Source organism: Dipteris shenzhenensis, chromosome 18 (genome assembly GCF_047967505.1).
Source record: "Dipteris shenzhenensis isolate YYH24624 ecotype China chromosome 18, Dip_SZ_1.0, whole genome shotgun sequence".
NCBI classification, from domain to species: domain Eukaryota; kingdom Viridiplantae; phylum Streptophyta; class Polypodiopsida; order Gleicheniales; family Dipteridaceae; genus Dipteris; species Dipteris shenzhenensis.
Window position 1 is genome coordinate 52,179,866 of NC_141613.1, and position 22,985 is coordinate 52,202,850.

Genomic DNA, 22,985 nt, shown 5'->3' on the forward strand with positions numbered 1-22,985 from the left:
TTTTAAAGGGATGTTTCTAAGTCATATTACATGCAACGCAACATAATTATCATTTAAAAAATCTCGACTTGAAGTGAAAATGTTTTTTTGAATCACCTTTGGATATACTTCTTGAAACAGAATTCGGATGCACTCAGTGTTTTGAAAGATTTCAATGGTGGAAAAGAAGACTAGTAAACACATTAAGGTCCTCTATTGTAACAAGGGAATAAAAGTCAAGCGCATCGAATGCCTTTTGTGAATACTATGCGATCAAATGACATTTCACATGAAAATACTCTCTTGAGAAAAAGGGAGTATCCATTGTAAAAGTCAGCAGGATGTATGCCTGATGGGAAGAGAGTACCAAGCACTATTGAGCAAAAGCACGTGAAACATCATTCTATCTATAATCTGAGGCACATAATTCCCATAGCTCTCTTACAAAACATGATGCCAAAAGAGGCATTCATGGGCGGCGAGTAAATATACAGTAGAGTTTTGTCAACTTGAGAGTATTTCTACCTCTTAGTATAAACCTATATAAGAGGCTTCTCATGAATAAAGTTTTCACAATTTATTTTTGTCAACATGATAAAGCACTCTCTCCTTGAGTTATGATGCATTTCTACCCTCCATAATCTAGCTACATTCTCATTCCTCTCTTGCTTCATTTTTAGACAAATGGTTATTAGAGCTAGTTGTCACCATACTATGTCACCATATCTTTTTGTGCTACTCTCAATCTATCTCTTATAAAAAAACCTGTTGATGAGACCTTGTTGTAGGCAAGGCTCTCTTGAATCCAAGCATCTATAGGCTAGTTTTTGATAAAGTGGGGAGTGAGAGAGAGAGAGAGAGAGAGAGAGAGAGAGAGAGAGAGAGAGAGAGAGAGAGAGGAGTGCACATGATATAGCTACCTACACACTATGTTGTATTGAACATAAACATGAATATATACATGTTAATCCATTAGGGTTAGGGTTTGCCCCTATTGCCCTATAGGTATGTGCAATGTATACCATCCTTAACACCCCCTCTTAAATTGCACTGGGTAAGTAGAGGGTGCATGTACAAGATCTTTTTGTGTTTTGTTTGGTGCATATGATAGCATCCAAAACTGAAAAAGAAAACTGGAAAGAATCAGAGTAGTATGTGCATGTGTGAGTATAGTGACTACGTAGCAGAAGCCTGTACAATGAGTACAACTTATGATCCTGTACATATCGTGGATTTCCCCCTCTTAAATTATGGTTCACCCTTCACCTTTGGGAATAAAACCCGAAAGATAGGCCGAAGGGTAGAGGAAGGAAATATGCATAAAGTAAAGTCAACCTAGATCAAACACTGGTCGATTGAAATATGACTACGTGAAGAACGGTGTGTATGGATGCATGTTGAACATGTCAAAGATGTTCGCCATCGTGGACTGTGCATCTACTCTATAGAAGAGGCATCCAGATGTGAAGCTAGTCACCATAGGCATGAAGATGTAATCCGATAGGTTGTGACAAACAAGGGTGCCACCAACCCAAAATAACTTATAGCAATGTTAGAGGTATGCTGCAGTAGGGTAATCTTTGTTATATGATGCAAGGTCGTAGAAGACTACATAGTCAGTGTAGACAGAGTGATCCAGGGGCTGAAAATATGGGGCCGAAGGTGCAGGTATGATGCACTACTCTACTGATGAAGAGGCTCATAAAACTGACAAAGTACAGCAAACTATCAAACCTGTATGCTCAAATATCATGAGCTGAAGTTTGTCTATTGTGTGCATGGCTAAACATCCATTGGCATAGGATTTAGAATCTATCAAAGACTCAAGGTGGAGCTAACAATATAAAGGCCTAAAAGCCCGAAATACAACTAAGAATGCGTAAGATGTCCCTGAAGCTTATATGGTGCCGAATGTTGATGTCGGGACTGATTTGTAATCCTATATCCAACCACTAATCTGCATTAGGTATGGACTATATACGAGTGCATGATGAAACACTGAGGTTCCCCAGGTTACACTATGGCTAAACCTGATGATGTCTACTACATTGGGGTAGGACTCCACTAATCCATAAATATCCTCACGGTGAGGAATGATTTGCAGATGAAAAGAGGTGGTGATCACTGGATCCAAGGGTGGTGCAATGTGGCATAACTGAGTCAATGCTAGAATGTCCCAAAGATTGATATGTTGATTTGATCTACTTGTGGAAACTGTGTCCAAGGTATGCTCTGTGTTAGAGGTGAAAGCATCGATGATGGATGCTGGAATGAAATCACCTGAAGAGCTAGATGTAATGTGGCATATATCTCTGCATGCTGCTAGAGATGTGAGTGCCTCGTACTGAGGACTTACCTGTTGAATAACTGCATGATCATAACTAAACTCGTGTTGTGTATTTGTATCATCTGCGATGGCAATAGATGGAGTCGGATCCATGCATGAGTGTGATGGCTACACATCACAAGAATCAGACCATGCTGATGTAGATGGGACTGCCTCGTGCTGAGGGCTTACTATCAAATGTGCCTCATGCTGAGGGCTTACCATTGAGTGTGCATGATCAACACGTGTGGGCTGATCCATGCTAATATCTAAAACATCTGCATCCGATCTCTCAAGACGAATGAGGCTCGAGTCTACACCATAAATTGTCACATACCCTATGGCAATGAATGGTAGAAGAAGGTTCTCTTTTCACTCACGAATGTCATCCGGAATCATGATTGGTATATCATCAAATGTGTGATGTGAAGAGCTCCATACTCGAGGCGATTTGGTGCTCTGTGCAAGAGGCGTACCCATGTGCCGACGAGAGTGTCTACTAACCTAACCATGAGAACATTGCATGAGAGTTGCCACTAGGGGCTTACGCTAAATGATCAAAACCACGTCATGTGAGGACTCCATGTATGCCAAGTATCAAGCCTATAGTAAAGTGATTGACAACTATGTGTCGATCGTCGTGTGCAGAGCTGTTGGAGCTGGGAATCCTTAGTTGCATGCAGTCGTTGTGAAAGAGGCGAGGCTAAGTTGCTTTTGTGAAGGCGTTTGATGTTGTAGCTACTGTTAGAGATCATGCGCGTTGAGCAAGGAGGCAAGCTTGCTATCGGTAAAGGTTGTTGGGCTTTTGGCACTCTACGTGGCCGTGTACATGAAGTCTTGTTGGGCGGAGTTTCTTGGGTGGAGTTTCTCTTGCTTACATAGCTGGTGGCTCATAGAGGTCGACTCGTTGGAGGCTTCACCGTGGTTCGCGGCGGCTCGTCTGTGAGGCCGCTTGTAGGAGGCTCGTTGCTATAGAACCACTAAGGCTAAATCATCGGTTTGATAAAGGTCGTAGTTTGCCATGGAGAAGCACCGCTTTCGATAGAGGCCAATTTGGAGCTACCCGTGTGAGAGTCGATGCGAGCAGTCGGCGTTGTAGGAGCATTCGTCCTCTAGCTTAGTATGCACTTGCTTGCTCGTTTTGCACAGTTGAGTTGATTGACTGCATGGGTTGATGGTCGTTGGAGTCAAGTATCTAGGCTTGTTGGTCGGTTTGATGGAGAGCTTGCCCGTTGTCGTTTGAGAAGCCCCTTGAAGGCTATGTTGATGGAAGCGTGGTGTCTTGAGTCTTTCATTGCAAGCTCATTGGAAGGAGCTCCTACTGAAGGAGGCCATTGCCTGAAATGGGTATGGAGACCCCTTCGTGTAGAGCCGCCCTTAGTCTTGCTTAAGGAGCTTGGGAGTCCTTGGATTGCTAGTCGTAGGTTGGCTCAAAGAAGTCTACCTCCTGTGAGTGTTATGTAGGTTTCCTGCATGTCCATACAATACTCGACTAGGCGGGGTGAAGTCTTGCGAGGTGCCCACTCAGCGTTGTTGCTGAGTTGATAGCAGAGTTTGCAGCTGCCTATTGATACTTTGTCTTAGTTGGTGCAGTGGACCGTTAGGCTTGTTGTTGTGAGTGGTTGTAGAGCTTAGTCATTGTTGTTGCTGAAGACCCTTTCTTGACTTAGCTTCCACCACCACCGAGAGAGAAAGAGATACCAAAAATGGCAAAGAAAACTTTTCTCTCTCAGACCTCACAGAACACTCAAAGCCTTGCAAAGAACATAATCACTCGAGAGACTATATCTCAAGCTCCATAGCCTAGAATGATGTTTTTTGAACCAAGTCGAAGAGGAGATGGAGCTCTACAAGAAGAGCTCAAAGATGCCTCATGAAGGAGGGCTTGTTGCCTTATGGAGCAAGGGCTTGACACTCTCTCAAAGGAGGATGCCTCACAGAAGGAGGGCTTGACACTCTCGAAGGGAGTGGAAGCACCATCGGCTCAGATACCATGATAAAGTGGGGGGGGGAAGAGAGAGAGAGAGAGAGAGAGAGAGAGGAGTGCAGTGATACAGCTACCTGTACAATATATTGTATTGAACATAAACATGAATATATACATGTGAACCCCTCAGGGTTAGGGTTTGGCCCGTATTGTCCTACATGTATGGTGCAATTTACACCATCCTGAACAGTTTTGCTCTTCCCTCTATAGGACCATTAATTGTTGTCATAGGCCAAGCTCCTATTTGAGTATCTCATGTCTCTTGATACTAGCAAGGGAATGATAAAAATCACCAATACCAGATAGGGCTACTACCACATGTGAAGGAGAAGGCACTCTAGCCAATATATGAGATATTTGAATCTGTAATACTACCTCTATGAGGCCCTTTTCTTCATACAAAGCATCTAGAATCTTGATAATGGCAAAGAGACCTCTCAAGCCAGGCTCTTGAACCAACAAAACCATTGGAAAGTGATTCGAGGTAGAAACCTTCAGTGAAATGCATAACGTGCCACCTCTATCTAGTAACCAATCATACATAAAATTTGTCAATCCATGCATGGATGGGCATCTGACATCTCTTCTTCAACCACAAGAATAGGAGTGAATGAGTCAAAGTGTGAAAGGCATAACATCTCTACCATAATAAGTCAAAAAAGGCATGCATCCCAAGCCCTCTCTTAAGAGAGAGATTGCCACCTTCTCTTCTCTTGCTTTTGTCTTAAGGCAAGTCTTAAGGCAACTCCAACATGTTGAATTCGCCTCCTATAATCCATGAGTTTACAATTGGGGCCTAAGACACTAGTTCCTTCCAACAAAGGACACAATCCCCTTTATTGTTGGGGGCATAGAGGTTGAGAAGACCAACCTTGCATCTCCAATCAAAAGACCAACCACAAGGGGACGAAAATAATCTAAAACTAAAATGCAAGTTCCTCCCCTAATGCCAAAAGATGGAGATCAAAAGGTATGACCGAAAAGCATTTTACCAGACTTTGCACAATCTTTAACATCTAGCTTGTGTCCTTGAATAATTAGAATGTCACCAAGCCTCCAAGTGACATCTGGATGAAGTTGATTACTTACTCAACCTAGTGCCAAAAACACCTCCTTGAGTTGAAATCTCCTATAGTAGTTGAAAGGAGGAAAATCCACACCTCCCCGTTTAACCCTTATAAATATAGTCAGCCACCAGTAACGTGCTTATCTCTTTTCTGCAAATAGTTCAAACTTGATGACTACAAATGGATCTAGGTGAATTGTCTATATGATAGCATCTTGGTTCTCTAATAAAGAAACATATAAAAGCTTATGGCAATAGGCCTTTTTGCACTTTCTTGGATTTTTGTCTATAGGACTTTGACAACATTTCTTGATCCCACCTTCTCAATTTTTTAAACCAACAAATCTGCTATGTATTTGCTAAATTTCATCTCATCGATTATATCATAGGACTTGTAGAAGGTTTCTCCTCAAGGAGAGACAATCATCACATTAATAAGAGATTGCTGAGAGGGTGGACTCAAACATAAATTATCCACATTCAAGGACATTGAGGTCCTCCAAGAGCCTTCTTGGACTTTGTCCCAAATCGAGGATAGGGGATACTATATAAAAACTGTCAGGTGATCCATCCACTTGGGCGGCCCCAAGTTAGATTTATATTTTGCCAATCACTAGGCTACAATGTGAAATTCTAATAGAGTTGTCACTAGTGGAAGTGCCCCAGGAAGATTGCATCAATCTCGACTCTCCAATAATTGGCTCTTCTCCAATTGGAAGTCTATAGCATCTCTCATCCAAAGTAAGATGTGCGATCTTTCTTCAAGATATTGAGCCCATAAAATGTTCTTGCAAGCTCCTATCATTTCCCCTCTGAATCAAGATTACCAATGATTCCCTCTTTATCTAATTCTAACAGTTTAGGCTAGACTGGGATAGTGCTCATGAAGGTGTTTTAAACTCCCATCAAAATTTGGATTATTGACAAGCCCTCCCCCTCATGGGATGATTCTTCCAAAGGTACTTTCAAATTGGACATCCCCTTCTTTAAAAGAAATGTTGTGTGTACAATCAAAGCAAAGAGATTGATAACAACTAAAGTGGAATGAAAAATGACTCTAAAAGGATTCTTACCTTATTGAAGATTCATTTGCCTCCTTCAACTTATGTAGAACAAAAAATTTCAATAAATATATACTTTTCATTACCATGGAGCACGTGGTGCTTCATTGAAATTGCTTAGTTGCCAAAATTTTGTGATTGATGTAACCATAATGTTATTCTTTATTGCATTTTCTCAACTAAGTATGGTATTATGTCTTCTTACACATTGAGCTATTTGAAAGAATCTTTGTGTAAAGGGTTTCATGAATGATTTCTATATAAGGGATTGGGTTGAATCAACGTTTGCATGAAGATTTCCTTTGTTGTCAATCAATCCCATAATAACAACAAATTGTAAAATATAGTTTTCAAGTTAACATGCTCATGTGCTATCTATATCACGTTGTAAAACTTCATGACCCATTGGAATAGCATAAGAAACACCCATATCAAAGTTTAATAGCAAAATCTGTTATAGTTTCCAAGATTCTACATGTTTTAATTAAAGCTTGATGCTCACTTGGATGCAAGTTTGTTTGTGTTGCTGTTATCTTACTCCAATTTGCACTGGATTGCATAGGTTCTCCCTTAATGCCTAATTTTGCAAAAATAACACATGGCCATAGCTTTTGCTACTAAACTTGAATTTGACGTTTCTTGCATTGTTGTGATGGAAACAAGAAGATAAACATTGTCCAAATAGGAGGTGGCATTGTAAACTTGAACCTACTTCAAAATGTTAGTATTGTAAATTCTAAAAGTCCTAGTCTCCTACATATCTATAATGTTTGTAATGTAATGTGTAAATGATATGCTTATGTTAAATAAACATGATGGATGAGACCCAAGGATTTAGTATATGTACCTTTAACACCAATGATAACACCAACCCTTAGTGCACATAATCTATTCCTTTACTATGTTGATTTTAGTCATTTTATTTCAATTACTAGATTTTGAGATTTTAAAGTAAAAGATACTATCATCCCTTTTACTTTGCAAGTATGAGACATCACCCACACAAAATGTGCACATGCCAACTCCACAATTCCATATGTTGAAAAAGAATAAAGAAAGTAAATTCTAAGCTGCTATGCCATTTTCTATTTACTTTGACGTGTCTATCTTGTTGTTAATGTGAATAAAGTGTCACTCATAAAGATTTACCATTAATCTATATGTCTTCCTTGCACATATATTACAAATGTTGTATGAACAAAATAGTCCTTACGCAAACAACCTGTAGTCCCCCTAATTACTATTAGAAACATCCTCCTTGTACCTTTATTCCTAGTGCATGTACATTGTAATTTGTAAGCACATGGTAATGCCCATGATCTATGCTTGTGTATGATCAAATTGTATGCGCCTGTGTCTAAGATGCTCAAAAAACTTATATTGGTAGTTATCATGCAATCAATGCAAAACATTAGGATAATATCAAGCTTGATGGATGTGATAGTTTTAGGCATTAACATTTTTTTGTAACCTAATTTTTCACTTCTTTTGTTGCTTCTTAGATGAAAACTCATCATTGCCCTACCCTTTTTCTAAAGTTTTGGATGCTTGCATGTCATCTTTTTGAATTTATATTTTTGTAGTGTATATCTAGAAAGTCCAAATATTTGATTATTGACCTTTAACATAAGATAACTTTTTTGGTCGATGTGGAATTATGGTCTTAAAAAGTTATATAATTGACAAATGCAACTAAGATACTTTTCTCACACATATAAATACACAAGGCCCATTTATACATTCAACATCATTGGCACTTATTAAACAAAAGAAAATGCAATGTTACTAGTTAATTTTAAACAATATCCCAAAGTATTGAAGGAACATAGCATGGAATGGAAAGAATAAAATGAAGATACAAGTGCAAAGCAATGATAACCAAAGTACTCACATGATAGAAAGCTTGATGTTGACTGATTTGATATTGAAAGACTCAAGACTAGTACAAGACTATATAGAGTGAGCTTCTAGACTCTAGAAAGTCACAATGTACATGGGATAATCTCCCACATGACACGTGGCACTGTCTAGGACTCACTAGACTATAAAATAAGTCATTGGGACCTAGGACACACAAATACACTCACTTTGACTTCATATTCTAACATCCCCTCATGAAGGAAATGTGAGGGACTACTGGAATGAAGCCAAGAACAGAACATGACAATGATGGAGTCTACTGCTCTCTACACCCAAAGTAGCTCAGAGGCTCAAATGAAGCATGGCTACCTGACCAACACATCGGTCCAGAAAATGCACCAACATCTTGGAACTCGGCTAGGCGAGACCCATCAAAGCCAATAGAAAGGCTCCCACAATACATCCCCCCTGGCTTCATAACAGGACTTGGTAGGAAGCCACACACCACTCATAGCGGAAATTAAACATTGACTCAAGGACTCAAGACTCGTTATTACAAGCATTGTTTGGGGACTACCAAGGGCAGAGTACCCAAGCGCACATAGAATAGATTAGAAACAAAAGTCCCGATCATCAGGTACATAGACCTCTGAATGGAGAGAGAGATCTTTGATGTCGGCAATGAGAGCATGAGTTGGTGTCGAAGCATCATCTTCTTCTTCGTCTTCACTTGTTGCAGCTCCAACCAAGTTGGCATGATCCTTGTTTTGTTGCTTGGCAAGCTTTGATCCTCGGTGTGACCAAGCTTCCCACAGTGATTGCATTTGAAAGGCTTGAATTTGCCTTTGCCCTTGGAGTACAGTGCACTAGAATCTGGAGTGTCTGCATACCGTCTTTCATGATCAATGAGCATAGCAACCATACTCTCATAACCCATTTGTGTCACATGCAATGTTGGTTTGATCTCCCGGTACTAAGAAATTTCCTCAATGCTCGAGAGGAGCACAACTTGATCATCTTCCCCTACATGGGCCTTCAGACTAGCAAGCTGAGTGACAAGGGATTCCATATGATTCAAGTGAGCAAGAAGAGAGTCTTCATGCTTCATTTGCAGCTTGAAGAATTCCTGTCTTAGGAATAACTTTGAATTGATGAGTTTGTTGCCGAACAATCCTTCAAACAGCCCATAATTTGTGAGCAGTGGAATCAAAATCAAAATGATGAACAACTTCATCACCCAATCCCAAACCAATGAGAGAAAGAGCTTTGTCATTTAGATTCTCCCAGTGTGTAATTTTCTTTTCATCTGATGGTGGCTTTTCTCCTTGCCACTAACAATATGCCACACTCCATTTTTCATGAGTATAAGACACATCTTTGTTTGCCATGTAGAAAAGTTCTTACCAGAAAACTTCTCGAACGAAATGGTAGCTGATTTGGAAGAATCCATTGCTGGAAAAGAGTAGAAATGCAAGTGTAACTATGGAAAGATCACCTTGGTAAGTTCTTAATGAGCTAGAGTAGGTCTGGAGCTTCTTCATGGCAGACAGATGCAGAAGGAGCAAACATTTGTAGGCAGAAGTAGAAGGACATGGCGGGCAGAAACTGTAAAATCAGTAGCGGCTCCAAGAGAATGACCGGCAGAATACGTGCACCAACTTGCGGGCAGCAGCTCCAAGAGAATGTTAGACAGAAGGAGCAAATGGCGGGCACGTCACATCAGTATGGGTAGGCTGGAACTGTCCGTACAGCGTGTACGAACTGTACGACAGGCTATATGGCCTTGGTGCAATTTGGATCAGTCCGTACGGCCTGTACGACCTGTTTGCAGCGGCCTGGAGCAGTTGGAGACGAGGCTACAAAGGCGGTTGATGGCAGTGCAAAAGAAGCGACCCTTGGTGAGGCATTTCGAGTTAAAGAAGGGGTAGTTGCTGGCGAGGTAAATCAGCTCCCATTGATGAGGCTTGGGTAGGAGGAGAAGAGAGATCAAGGAAGGAGAGAAGAGGGCAGCCTTCCAAGGAGGAGGAAGGAGAGTAGCTTCATTGGCCTCCCTCACCTCAACCTCTTGAAAGGGAAAGGGAAAGAGAGAGCAGGGCTAGGAACCAGGCTCTAATACCACATGAAGGAACATAGCATGGAATGGAAAGGAAATGGAAAGACTAAAATGAAGATACAAGTTCAGAGCAATGATAACCAAAGTACTCACATGATAGAAAGCTTGATGTTGACTGATTTGATATTGAAAGACTCAAGACTAGTACAAGACTATATAGTGTGAGCTTCTAGACTCTAGAAAGTCACAATGCATATGGGATAATCTCCCATATGACACGTGCCACTGTCTAGGACTCACTAGACTATAAAATAAGTCCTAGGGGACCTAGGACACACAAATACACTCACTTTGACTTCATATTCCAACAAGTATTACATTAAAAAAGAATCAAATCATAAATTATAAAAAAAGCTAGGTATCCCATTATTGCAAAAAATAATACATAGAACATTAAATCAAGGCATGTATAACCAATGTACATGGAATCTTTTCAGCTATGGGCATATCTCTCTATATGTGAGGTTGATACTTTATAGATTTTGATCATGACAGTTTAAGATAAGATAAATTTTTTGGTTGACTTGGGATTGTAGACACATACATTGATATGGTGGTATAGGATAGAATTTTCTTGTTGTGAGCACTTTCAGCTCTCTTGTGTTCACTGCAAGTCTCCTTTTGTTCTTTCATGTGGTATCAGAGCATTAGCTCCTAGCACCCGGATCTAGCCTTGCTCCCGTCACCTCGCAAGTACTCCAGTGTCCTAGTGATTGATCCTGATCCTCGTTTGTGAGTTCATCTCAATCCCGCATCAGTTCATGGTTCTCCCTCCGCATTGGCGACATTCCTCGCTAGTTGGTCGCTAGAAACTTGTTTTGGAGCAGTCCGGCGGTTGTTTTTTGACCTTTCGAGGTCCGATTTTGACGTTTTTGCCATTTTGGCACTACCCAAACATAAACGATCCTGTCCCGCACCATTTCGAGGAAAAAAAAATTCGACTTTTTTGTTCGTACATTTGTATGGACCTCTGCAAGCAGATGCGCGACAATGCTAGGAGTCCGTACAACTTGTCAGAAGGCGATTTCAAGCAGTTTTAGGCTATTTTTTGGCATTTTTTGCTCAGATTTGGACTCCTGTGACTTCCAGTAGTGATTTGAGCTTCCCGAACTTACGCACAAGTCAATTCAACAGTACCGACACACCGGTACATTGACTTGAGGCTTCCGACACCGGGGAATACTCTTTTCACACCTCGTCATCTCCGACATTGCAACATTGCGGTGTTTGACTGTCCCGAATAGTAAAATATCATTTCTTTGATCTCAGTACACTTCGGTGACCGGTAAGTTGATTTCTACCTTACAAGTGAATCCCGCAAGTGACAAACAGGTACATCACATTGGCAAGGACAGCTTGTCCATAGTTGCACTGAGGTGCATTTTCAGATTTGGGCAAAGCTGTGGATGCTTACTTGCACTTGAAAGTGCAATTTCAGTTTGACTTTGGATGCATTTTGGCACTTGAAGTGCAATCTCAGATTTGGGCAAACCCTTGGATGCCTAACTTGCACTTGAAGGTGCAAACTCAGTTTTGAATATCTTTATGCATTTGTGCCCTTGAGTGCAATTTCAGTTTGCAAAAGATTGAATGCATTTGGTACTTGAAGTACAAGCTCAGTCTTGAGCATTTGGTGAATGCATTTTCAGTTTTGGCTGTGACAGCTCATGCTATTTGTGGACAGCCAGTGATTTGCTTTGCAAAGCAGTGAGAAGCAATCTCTGTTTGTCAGTTGCACTATTTGCAAGTGCTATTTATTTTCAGTTATTTGCTTTGCAATTATGTCTCTCAATGAAAATTTTGGAAACATGACAGAAGGGGATAAGTTGGACAGCCCCAACTATGCCCTCTGGTCATACTTAGTCACAAATATTTTGGTTGGCAGAGGGCTTTGGGACATAGTGAGTGGAGATGAGACTAGACCGGTTGCTCCTGGCTCTACCTCATCCTCTTCCACTGATACTACAGGTACTACCACTCCTGCTGCTACTCCAGTTTCGAATCTTTTGGAGGAATAGAGGAAGTTTGACAGAAGAAATGCCCAAGTTCTCTCAGTGATATCCCTCTCAATGAAGAGGCATATAATGTCAACATTGAAAACATGCAAACATGCTAAGGTGGCATGGGACAAATTGGCAAGTGTGTACCATGTCAAGAATGAAGCCAAAGTCCTTGCATTGACCAATCAACTCAAGGAGTTGAAAATGCAGGAAGGGCAAACAATCACTTTGAACAGCCTAGCCCCCTCATATGCTACATTTGTCACCTCTTTGACCGTCATGCTGAGAGCTCAGACTACATCTTTTGATGAGCTAGTGGGGCTCTTACTTCAGGAAGAGGATAGGACTGCAAATTTTGCCCATTCGTACCGCCAAGGGGAGCAAGCTCTTGCAACCCAAGGCAAGGGCAAATTTCATCCCAGAGGTGGCCAATATCAAAGAAAAACCAGCAATGCATATCAGCCCAAGAATCTGGGGTATGCAAACAATCATGGACAGCAAAGTCATGCTAATGTGAATGCAAATCAAGGGGCAAAGATGAAAGTGCAATTATTGCAAACAGCCAGGCCACTTTATTGCGGAATGCCAAAAGAGGATCTCCAATGAAAGAAAGAGACAAGGGTCAGGCAGTTCCAATTATGTTGGGCCAGCTGAAAATACAAATGCTTCATCTCAAGCACATTTTGCAGTGGATGATAGAGACTTTGCCTTTTGTGCAATAGATATTGCAACCATTGATTTGAGGGGGGATTTTATTTCAGATGCTTGTGCTTCATCCAGTGGGACAGCCCATGATATTAGTGCTTTATGTGGATGATATATTGCTCACAAGAAGCAATACACAGCAAATTGCAGCAGTGCAGTCCGCTTTATGTCAACAGTATGACATGACAGATCTGAGTTTACTTCACTATTGTTTGGGCATTGAATTTTGGTAGGACCCAAGAGGGTATTTCAATGACTCAAACAAAGTATGCTAAAGGCATCTTGCAGAAATTCAAAATGGATGACTCTAAGTCAGTGGCAACTCCATTGGAAAAGGGCATCAAGCTATCAAAGCATGACACAGCTGAGAAGTTTGATGGTACACTATATAGGCAATTAGTGGGCAGCCTCATTTATTTATGCTCCACCAGGCCAGACATTGCCTATGCCATAGGGCTACATAGTCAGTTTATGCATTGTCCCACAGTCACACATTGGAATGCAGCCAAAAGAGTTCTCAGATACGTACTCTCTTTTGGGGTTTGCATTATGCTTCAGATAGTGACTTCCAGCTGAGTGGTTTCATCGACTCAGATTGGTCATGGGACATTGATGATCGGAAATCAACAACCGGTTATTGCTTCTCTTTGGGTTCAGCATGCATCTCATGGGTCAGCAAGAAGCAAGACCGAGTCTCAAACTCATCCAATGAAGCTGAGTATAAAGCAGCATATGCCACCACTAAGGAAATTATGTGGCTAAGGAAGCTCATGTATGATTTGCATCATGCACAGGATGGTACAACAAACTCTATCTTTTGTGACAGCAAGAGTTGCATTGCCATTGCAAGCAATCCTGTCTTTCATGCTCGCATGAAACACATTGAAAATCATTATCATTATATCAGGGATTGTATCCAGGACGGCTTCATTAGCCTTATCAAATGTTCTATTGAGGACAATGTGGCAGATATCTTCACCAAAAGCCTGCCAGCTCCACCATTCATATGACATCGACATGGCTTGGGGATGAGAGACATTACAACAATGTCCAGGGGGGTTGTAAAATGACATTGTTTCTTTTGTACTCCCATAGATTGCTATATCCATATTGGATGAATTTGTGCAATCATGGTACTTTAGGTACACATCAGGTACTTTTGAGACACTCCCGAGTACTTCAGCCATATCACTGAGGGACTTGTACTTTCAGTTTCATTGAGCATTATTGAGTTTCTTGTTGTGAGCACTTTCAGCTCTCTTGTGTTCATTGCAAGTCTCCTTTTGTTCTTTCACGGATTGCAAAGGTTTCTTTCACATATAAAAATATCAAATCATTCGCATTTATTAAACATAAGAAAAATTTAGACTCAATTCAGCATACTAGCTAGCTTAAAATAAGGTTCAAAAGCATTGATATCATAGAGCAAGGTAGGTATCCATCGTTGTAGAAAATTATACATAGAACATTCAATCAAAGCATGTATAACCAATGTACATAGAGGCCTAGCTATCACCTCCAATTGCCTTTCTCCCTGACCTTCAATTCAATGGGAAGAAGTCGGAATCAACATTCAACTAATTGTTCTGAAAGCGATTTAAACTCGAACTCTCTATAGCTCAAAAAAAATCTTCCAGGAGCATGCATCTCTTTAAGTTTATTGTATCAAAATCACATTCCAAGGAATACATGCTGCATGATTGCGCTTCCAACAATTACATACATGTTTTAGATTCTAAAGTTCCCATGCATCATATATATTTCATAATTGTTTGGGTTTCTGACTACATCGTTATCCTAAAAGCATCCATTTTGAATGTATTAGGACAAGGCCATTTTGAACTATGGAAAAAAGTAGACACTTCCATATGCACCTTCCCTTTGAACACATCATAACTTGTACAATAGAAATATATCTCGAACTTTGCCATGAATTATTAGCTCTCCAATCTCTCCATGGAAATGCTGGAACGTTGTTGTAAGCCTTTTTAATGGTTGGCTTTCCACATAATAGGAGATAATAAGTACACAAAAATGATAAAGAACTAATAAAGAAAAATGTGCTAGATGATAATGAAAATAATGGGAAAACAATAAAGCCAAGGAAACCACACAATGGAGAAATAATAAAAATAATTAAAACAACATAAACTCCTCAATGTAGATAAAACATATAATTTGAGTACATGTGAAACTAAATTGTAGAATTCCACTTTATATTACAAGCTATGTAGGCATGTTGGACCCTTGTATTTAAAGGCTTTTACGTCTTCAAAAAATCATGCCTTATTCACGTACAGAGGGTCTCATTCATCTTATCCCAAAGGGGGGATGCAAAATTTTGGTTACCCAATGGAGGCTCATAACTCTCTTGAGAACTACATAGGACAGCAATGCGAGAGGGACGTCATGTAGTGCATGCCTAAAAATCTACTCTGTCATAAGCTTTCTCAAAATTCAAGAGTAGAATGGCAAGGCGTTGGCCACTTTGCATGGCCCAATGTGAAGCCTCCCAAAAAGAGAAGATATTACTAAAAAAATTTATGCCATGCACAAAGCCTGTCTGTGTATCATGTATAAGATCTGGAAGAATGGGATCAAAACACAAACTGATAGCTTTGGCCAAAATTTGTAAAAGGTTCCCAAAAGTGTGATGGGCCTTCACTAGGAAATAAAATTTCTGTAACCTCTCTTTGACATAAGATGAATGACCTTTTGTTAGTGAATCAGGATATTACCAGAGTCCCAAACGCCCAGCACGGTTGAGGCAACATAGTCCCCAATCATGTCCCAAAAGCAATAAATAAGGAGAGTGTCAACACATCTGGACCCGAACATCTTCCCTTATGAAGGGTGAGAATTGCAGTCCTGAATTCCAAGTTGTGAAAGGTGCATCAAGTCAGACTCTCATGTGTGGTTTCAGGAATATGCAGCCAAAACATTGTGCATGGCATCATCTCTGGTGTGTATATCAAGGATATGCTAAAAAAAGGGAGGCATACAAATCTATAGCTATGCACATGACGGCACTATAATCTGTCTGTAAAACCCGTCAGAGTCAATAAGCTGAGAAACAATTTCTCTACTATGTCTTGGGCCAAGAGTAGAGAAATGTTTATTGACTCTTCATCCCATCTGATAAAAAAGATTCCCATTCATGAAAGGCATACTCTGCTCTCTAATCTAGCAAAATCTACTCTGAGCCCTTGCTGTTAGCAAGGTGCTCCAAAATCCAAGCATCTGTAGGCCTTTTATGCTCTTCTCTCTATAGGGCTGCTAACTACCGACGAAGGACATTCTCCTGTTTGAGAATCTCATGTCTCTTGGTTGCTAGAATAGTATGATAGAAGTCATTAACACTAGATAGGGCTGCTGAAGAAGATGCCACTCCACCCTACAAATGAGATATCCAAATCTGCAAAGCATCCTCTGTGAGACCCTCCTATGTATACAAAGCCTTTGCAATCATGATATTGGTGGAGCGACGCCTTGCATGAGGCTCAAAAATCTGTGAGACCCTCCTATGTTTGCAACGCCTTTGCAATCCATATTGGTGGAGTGACACCTTGCATGAGGCTCAAAAATCATGAGAACCACCAAAAAGTGATCTGAGGTGGAAACCCTTGGTGCAACGCATACCAAGCCCTCTATCTAATGCCCAATAATGAACATAAAATCTGTCAATCCGTACATGGATGGGCACATGCAGCCTCCTCTTTGACCATGGGGATAGGAGCGAATGAAGTAGGGTCTGAAAGACATCATTTGTCCGAGTATCTCTGCCACTGAACCTCAAAAGGAAGACATCCCAAGCTGCTCTCTTGAATGAGTGGAAGGCAACTCCACCATGTTGAAGTCCCCTCCAATAATCCAGGAGTCCCTAGGATAGATGTTCCTTCCAAAAAAGGACACAATGCCCTCTGTTATTGGGGGCATAAAGGTTGAGGAGACCAACCTTATAATGATACTGTGCTCTAGAGGTATAATGATACTGTATCCAACCACAAGGGGAAGAAAGTAACTTGAAACAGAAATGCATATTCCCACTCTAGTGCCCAAAGTAGGAGACCAATAGGTATGACTTGAAAGCAATTTTCTCAACTTTGAGAAATCTCTGGCATCTAGTTTGTGTTCCTGAATGAAAAGAATGTCAATGGGTCCCCTAGTAACACTTAGATGGAGCTGATTACGAATTGAAAACCTACGGCGATGATGAGACACACCACCAAGGCCCCGTGTGTTCCACCTAACAATCCTCATCGACGAGAGGAAGCAAGGTGGGACACCTTACAAGGCCTAGTGTGGCGAAAACAACTCTCCCGGATAGAGGGTCTCCTGGAGTAGTGGAGAGGAGGGAAATCAACACGGGAAAGAGCCCCCACACCTGTGGAAGAGAACGCCTTGTCAATAGGGATACCAAGAACCGCATCTCCAATGGTAGAGGGTTCAAACTCTCTTTCCAAGATCATCCAGTGGAGAGAAAGGGTATCTCTGAGCCCAATAATGGTGCCGGATTGCCTAAAATCCCTATCTACATAGCCGAAGAAGAAATGGGAGCCACACTCTTCCCTAGGTTGATGAGGAGAGACTGAATAGCTGATGTGGAAGGGGCTTCTCGGGCAGAGGGCCAAAGCTTGGGAGAGGATATGAAGGAGCTGCATGAATGGCCTTGTCTAAGGCTAGGCCTGAGGCATCGCTAGCCACTACATGGTCATGCTCATGGGCATGGGATATTAGTATCCCAATCTGTGCAGATTCCGATGCAAGAGAAGTACCCTCTTGGTCTACATGTGGTGGAGGAGCAACAATTCCAACAGCCACCCATGGGGGGGCAGCGAAGGCAACAATTGAAGTGACAGGTGCTGGTCGCGTAGCTGGTGTCAGACGTGTAGGAGGTGACATAGGAGGTCTCTATAGAGGACGAGGGGCCGCACATGAAGATTTCTTGGGCCTCTTCTTCTTCTTTGTGCAATCTGTAGCAAAATGCCCAAAGGTCCTACAAATCCAACATTGATCATGTTTGCTTGCTATCTCAATTCTCTACCAAAATAAAGAGCCATCTCGGCATTGAAGCATAATATGGTCATCTGAAATGTTAGGATTTTAAAAAATGACCCTAACTCTGGGAAACCCATCAGACCTGAGCACCTCTATTGTAGAAGAAGGCAAACCAATGAGACATGGGATCTCTGTGTGGCAGCCCAAATGACACTCCAATTGTGGCAAGAAGATGATGGTAAACTTGAGGAAGACCAGGGAATCTAATGAAGACTGAGGTTACCATCTATCCTCCTCTACTGGGTCAACGCCCAAGTGAACAAAGTCCTCCAGGATCCAAGTGGCAAAGGACTTGACTGCAGCACTATATCCATGGCACCTGGAGAATCAAAAAGCACTTGGAAGAAGCCTCGTCCCCAAAAATGAACATCTGAAAGGTGAGGGGCAAGGCCTCAAGGAAGAGTAGCAAGCATTCAGTCCCGTGTGACTTGGAAGGGTGGGACCCATCGAGGTGGAGTTCTAAACGTCCACATCCTTTTTGAGTTGCGGTCAGTAGTTCATCTTTTGAGAAGATGATGGTTCTCATGGCCTGTGGAAGCAGTCAAGAATTACCTGAATGGCAATCCATTTGACAATTAAAAAATGGATGCCAACTCAAAGCCGCCAACAATTAAAAAACAACAGATAATTCCAGCAAGACCATCCCAAAAGGATTGATGAACGATTGGAATGCACTGAGCATTTCAAATGATAATAAGAAAGCTTATCCTTTTCTTCCTTCCTCAGCTCTTGCTTGGGCGATTATGACTCTTTCAACATGCATTACTAATCCATCAAACTTTTGTGGCTGTAAAAGAGACAACTTTTAGACAATTGTCTAACAAAGTAAGAGATTAAAGGTGCTTGGAAGCGCTCAGGCCTTCATTGCTTTCTTCAACAAATCTTGAAGGAAAGCATTCTCATGCAACAAAAACCACCCCTTCATTCGTACAACAAGCACCTTCATGCTTCTGTATAGACCAACCCCTCTCCCCAGGCTTCATTTTTATGATGGATAGCTCCTTCACTTTCGTAAGCTTTCAAATTTTTTTGAAGTGTGTAGAATTCTTGTTGCAAGATCACCCACATTATTATGTGGCCTGCTACCACAGATTGCCTAAAAGCAAATGCCTTGCCATGTCGTCTAGATAAGAAGGGAAGATATGGAGGTATGCATGCTCAAATTTCACTTCCTTAGGTTTGCAAGCTATGGGATGTTCCTCCTATTAGCCTCCACAGTAGTCCTTTGAAGTTTTGAGTCTTCACATGCACCATCCTTATTAGCACAGTAGTCCTTGACGTTTTAAGTCTTCACATGCATCATGCTTATTAGCACAAGTAAACAAGTCCTCTGTGTAGTGGAGAGAGGTGGTCGTGTTATGGGGCCTCTTGTTTCATATACACATCCAATTTCTTGTAGCGGAGAGAGGTGGTGTTATGGGGCCTCTTGTTTCATATACACATCCAATTTCACCAATGAAACTCTAGAGGCAATGCTTCCGCATTATGTATGAGATTTCTATCAACCACCACTCTTCTTCTAGGTTGACAAGTCGGTAGCTCTAGCAACCTCAAAAGTGGCTCACTGTATGCATGTGATGCAAAAGTGACTGGGTGTTTGTTATACATAAACCAACTTAAATGTGTTAGATATCAATGCTCCACTCTCGTGTAACTCCGTGGGAACCATGTAACTCTACTTGTAAGCCCCCCATATGAGGAGAAGGCATTTGAGTAGCTTGGTTATCCGGTAGGTCCTGGTTTGGACACTAGATGGGGGCCATGTGTGGCCTGATGGCTGGACGGCTTCAGATAAAGTTGGCACACCGCCAATTGGGCTACATGCAAGTGCAGGAAGGCATCCCATGACTGACCGCACTGAGGGTAGATGGAGCATTTCCTGGGGCAGCCCACTCTCGGGTTGCGGGGCCCGTTTGGAGCCTCAGATGATCCCGGATGGCTCTGGGCCGAACGGGAACTGTAGGTCAGTTGCTCTAATTTGCGCCACGGTTCTATCGTGTGGTCGGTGGCCTATTTCGGGACCGACCCCCACTCGACTGTTTGGGGCGGACTAGGTCGGTCACCCAATTGGGTCTAACCGACTACGACTGGTGGCTATATAAGAGCAAGCCGTGAAGCCCATTTCATCACTGGCTACAGCAACCCTGATTCCTTAGCATCCAGCCTCCGTCCTCTACTGTTTCTAGCTCGCCATCGAAGCTTCTTTCACAAGAGCGCACGGTTGGGAGGCAACGCCATCTATTGTATCAGTTCTACAGTAATCAATTTTTTTGATTCTCCATACTATTTGCTTTTCTCTCTTGCGTACGAGATCCTGTTATTTGTTGAGCACAGACGTTGTATTGTTTTCTTACAAAATGTACTTGTTTTTCCTTGCTTATGTTCCTTTCCTTCTTGTCTCCTAGGATACTTACCATTATGAAGTCAATAAGCTTTGTGTGTGTGTTTACAAGACATATGAAAACCAATTCTCTACATTGTTGAACTTTAATTCAACATATTGATACACCATTGAACTTTAATTCAACCTATTGATACAATACAAATCAAATTCTATGCATTACTTTGTATTATAATACAATGCTTCAAATTGTCATGTGGTATTGAATCGAATGGTACATAGGGAAAACCTCTGGGGGCTTGTCAAACTGGCTTCAACTTCTTCTTCAACAACCTCTAATGCTGGAGAATCCTCAGCTCCGACACGCCCGGCAAGAGATCCTGCTAGAGAGGAGAAAGCCTATGGCATCATTGCTCTTGCCTTAGGAGATGACTATATTCATCACATCTCTGATTTAGAGTCTCCTTCAGAAGCTTGGCAGAAGCTTGACATTATTTTTGCTAGCTCTCACATCTCAAAATTGTCACTTAAGATTGCTTTCTTTGAATTGAAGATGGTTAGTGGCACTCCTTTGGCTGCTCATGTCGATCATATGCAGAGTCTCATGACTCAACTTGCTTCTATCAACTCTCCAATCACTACAGATGATGCAATGGCAGTGTTGCTCAAAAGTATGCCTGAAGATTATGATCATGTTGTTACCACTTTGAAAAATCTTCCTAATCCTAATCTTGAAGGTCTTATTTCTGCTCTTCAAGAAGAAGAAAGGCACATGGAACTCCGGAGAGGCAATGACACAGCATACCAAAGAGGCAATGACATAGCCTATGCCATAAAAATTCAAAAGGGCAAGTTTTCACCTTGCAAACATTGTCAGAAGACTAATCACCTCTCAAAAGATTGCTTCAAGATCAATCCATGCAAACATTGTGGCAAAAACAATCACCATGAAAAGTATTGTAGAGCCAAAAAGGAAGAAGCTACAAAGTCAGAAACTGCCAATCTACTTTCATTTGATGAGTCTCCACATGATGAAGACTATGCTTTTTAGGCACTTTGTCTTTTTTGTTTATCATCACTTGGTCAAAATTTTGAGGTTCTCTGCCTGGAGTAGTACTCCAAAAAGAATATGTTATGTAAATCACCTCTGGTCACCATACGATGTAGACCATGTGATACACGTGTTTTGACTATCCCATTTCTGTAAAACTCACACCCTTGGGAACCTTTGCTAGCATGAGATCCTAGCCATAGATTAATCCTTGACCACCATGAGATGGCATGAGAAACTATGAGACTAGATGAATCCTTGACACTACAAGAGGCAATCCCTTGAGGGGGGTTTGTTGGGGTAAGTATGATCAAGGGCTTGCTCTATGGTGCATGTGTGCATCCAGGGGAGTCACGTGTGTGTTTGTGTGTGTTGTAAAGGCACATCAAGTGCTATGATGTGTCTAGTGTGTGACCTAAGTGATGATGTGACAAAGGGAATCCCACTTATGTAGGGATTGATTCCCACTGATTGAGGAGATGATTGTGGAGCCTTGGTCAGAGGTCATCAGTGATGTCAGTGATCATGTAAGAGGTGCCTACATATGGACCTCACCTTTCTTCATTCCAATAAGCAAGAATTCTCATTTTGTGTTCACTTCATGCTTTCCCTTCAGTTCTCCATCAGATTTGATCCTTTTCGTTAAATGCCTTTGCAAAAGAGAAAGGGGTGAGGGTAAATTGTGAGAAAAACCCGTAAGTTTCTCTTTCGGTCCTTCATGCATCTTTTGAACAATGTGAAATTGATCGGCGTTGTTAATATAGCAGATGTTGAGCCACGTCATGTATTCCCTTTACTTTCTCATTGTGAGCTTCTAGACTCAAAACACAATACTTCGCAATTCTTATGTTTTCAGCTCAACATAGAAATGGTCTCTAGACTGCAAGTGACCCTAGGCACAATTAGTGGTAGACGAATCATACTCCCTTGGGCAAACAATCAAGTGAACCTTTATAAGGATGCCCTCCTGTTGTTGAACCACCTCAAGAAGAATCCACTGAGGCATGCACAGCCTTGAAGGGTAAGCCCGAAACATCATCTAGAGAACTTGACTCAACAAAATGTCATTTGATCCCTAGGGCCAAGATGATTCATGTCTCTCATAAAAGACATATGACCCCAGAAAGCTAAGCAATTGAGCCACGAGTCATGAAGAAGGGAGATAGAGCGAAAGAGGTGAAAATACTAGCAATCCCCTTCCACATGTTTGCAATCCCATAAGCAATGCTGAATTTATCCACAACAGAAAGGAACGAGGACAGTTAGGGTCGGCCCCGAACTTAGATCTCCACAAGTTCACTGCTATCCCACCATGAATAGAAATCCACAAGAAGAGAGTTATTTTTCCATTCCTATGGGATTTCCAGAGTCTCCTTCAAAAGTTTTTATGCAAGTCAACAACAATATGAAAACTATCCCAATGAAGAGCTTTGGAAGG

The 22,985-nt window shown here is 41.5% G+C and overlaps 1 protein-coding gene across 4 annotated transcripts in view; it reads right to left on the reverse strand.

The window, feature by feature from the left end:
* Positions 1-14,733: 14,733 nt before the first annotated feature.
* The window catches only part of LOC147891402 (uncharacterized), a 264,973-nt gene continuing 256,721 nt past the window's right edge, over positions 14,734-22,985 (reverse strand). For all 4 annotated transcript variants that reach the window (XR_015542618.1, XM_087389724.1, XM_087389723.1 and 1 more), the window contains one exon: positions 14,734-15,096. The gene's annotated coding sequence lies outside the window, so the exon portion shown is untranslated. The remainder of the gene's footprint in view (positions 15,097-22,985) is intronic.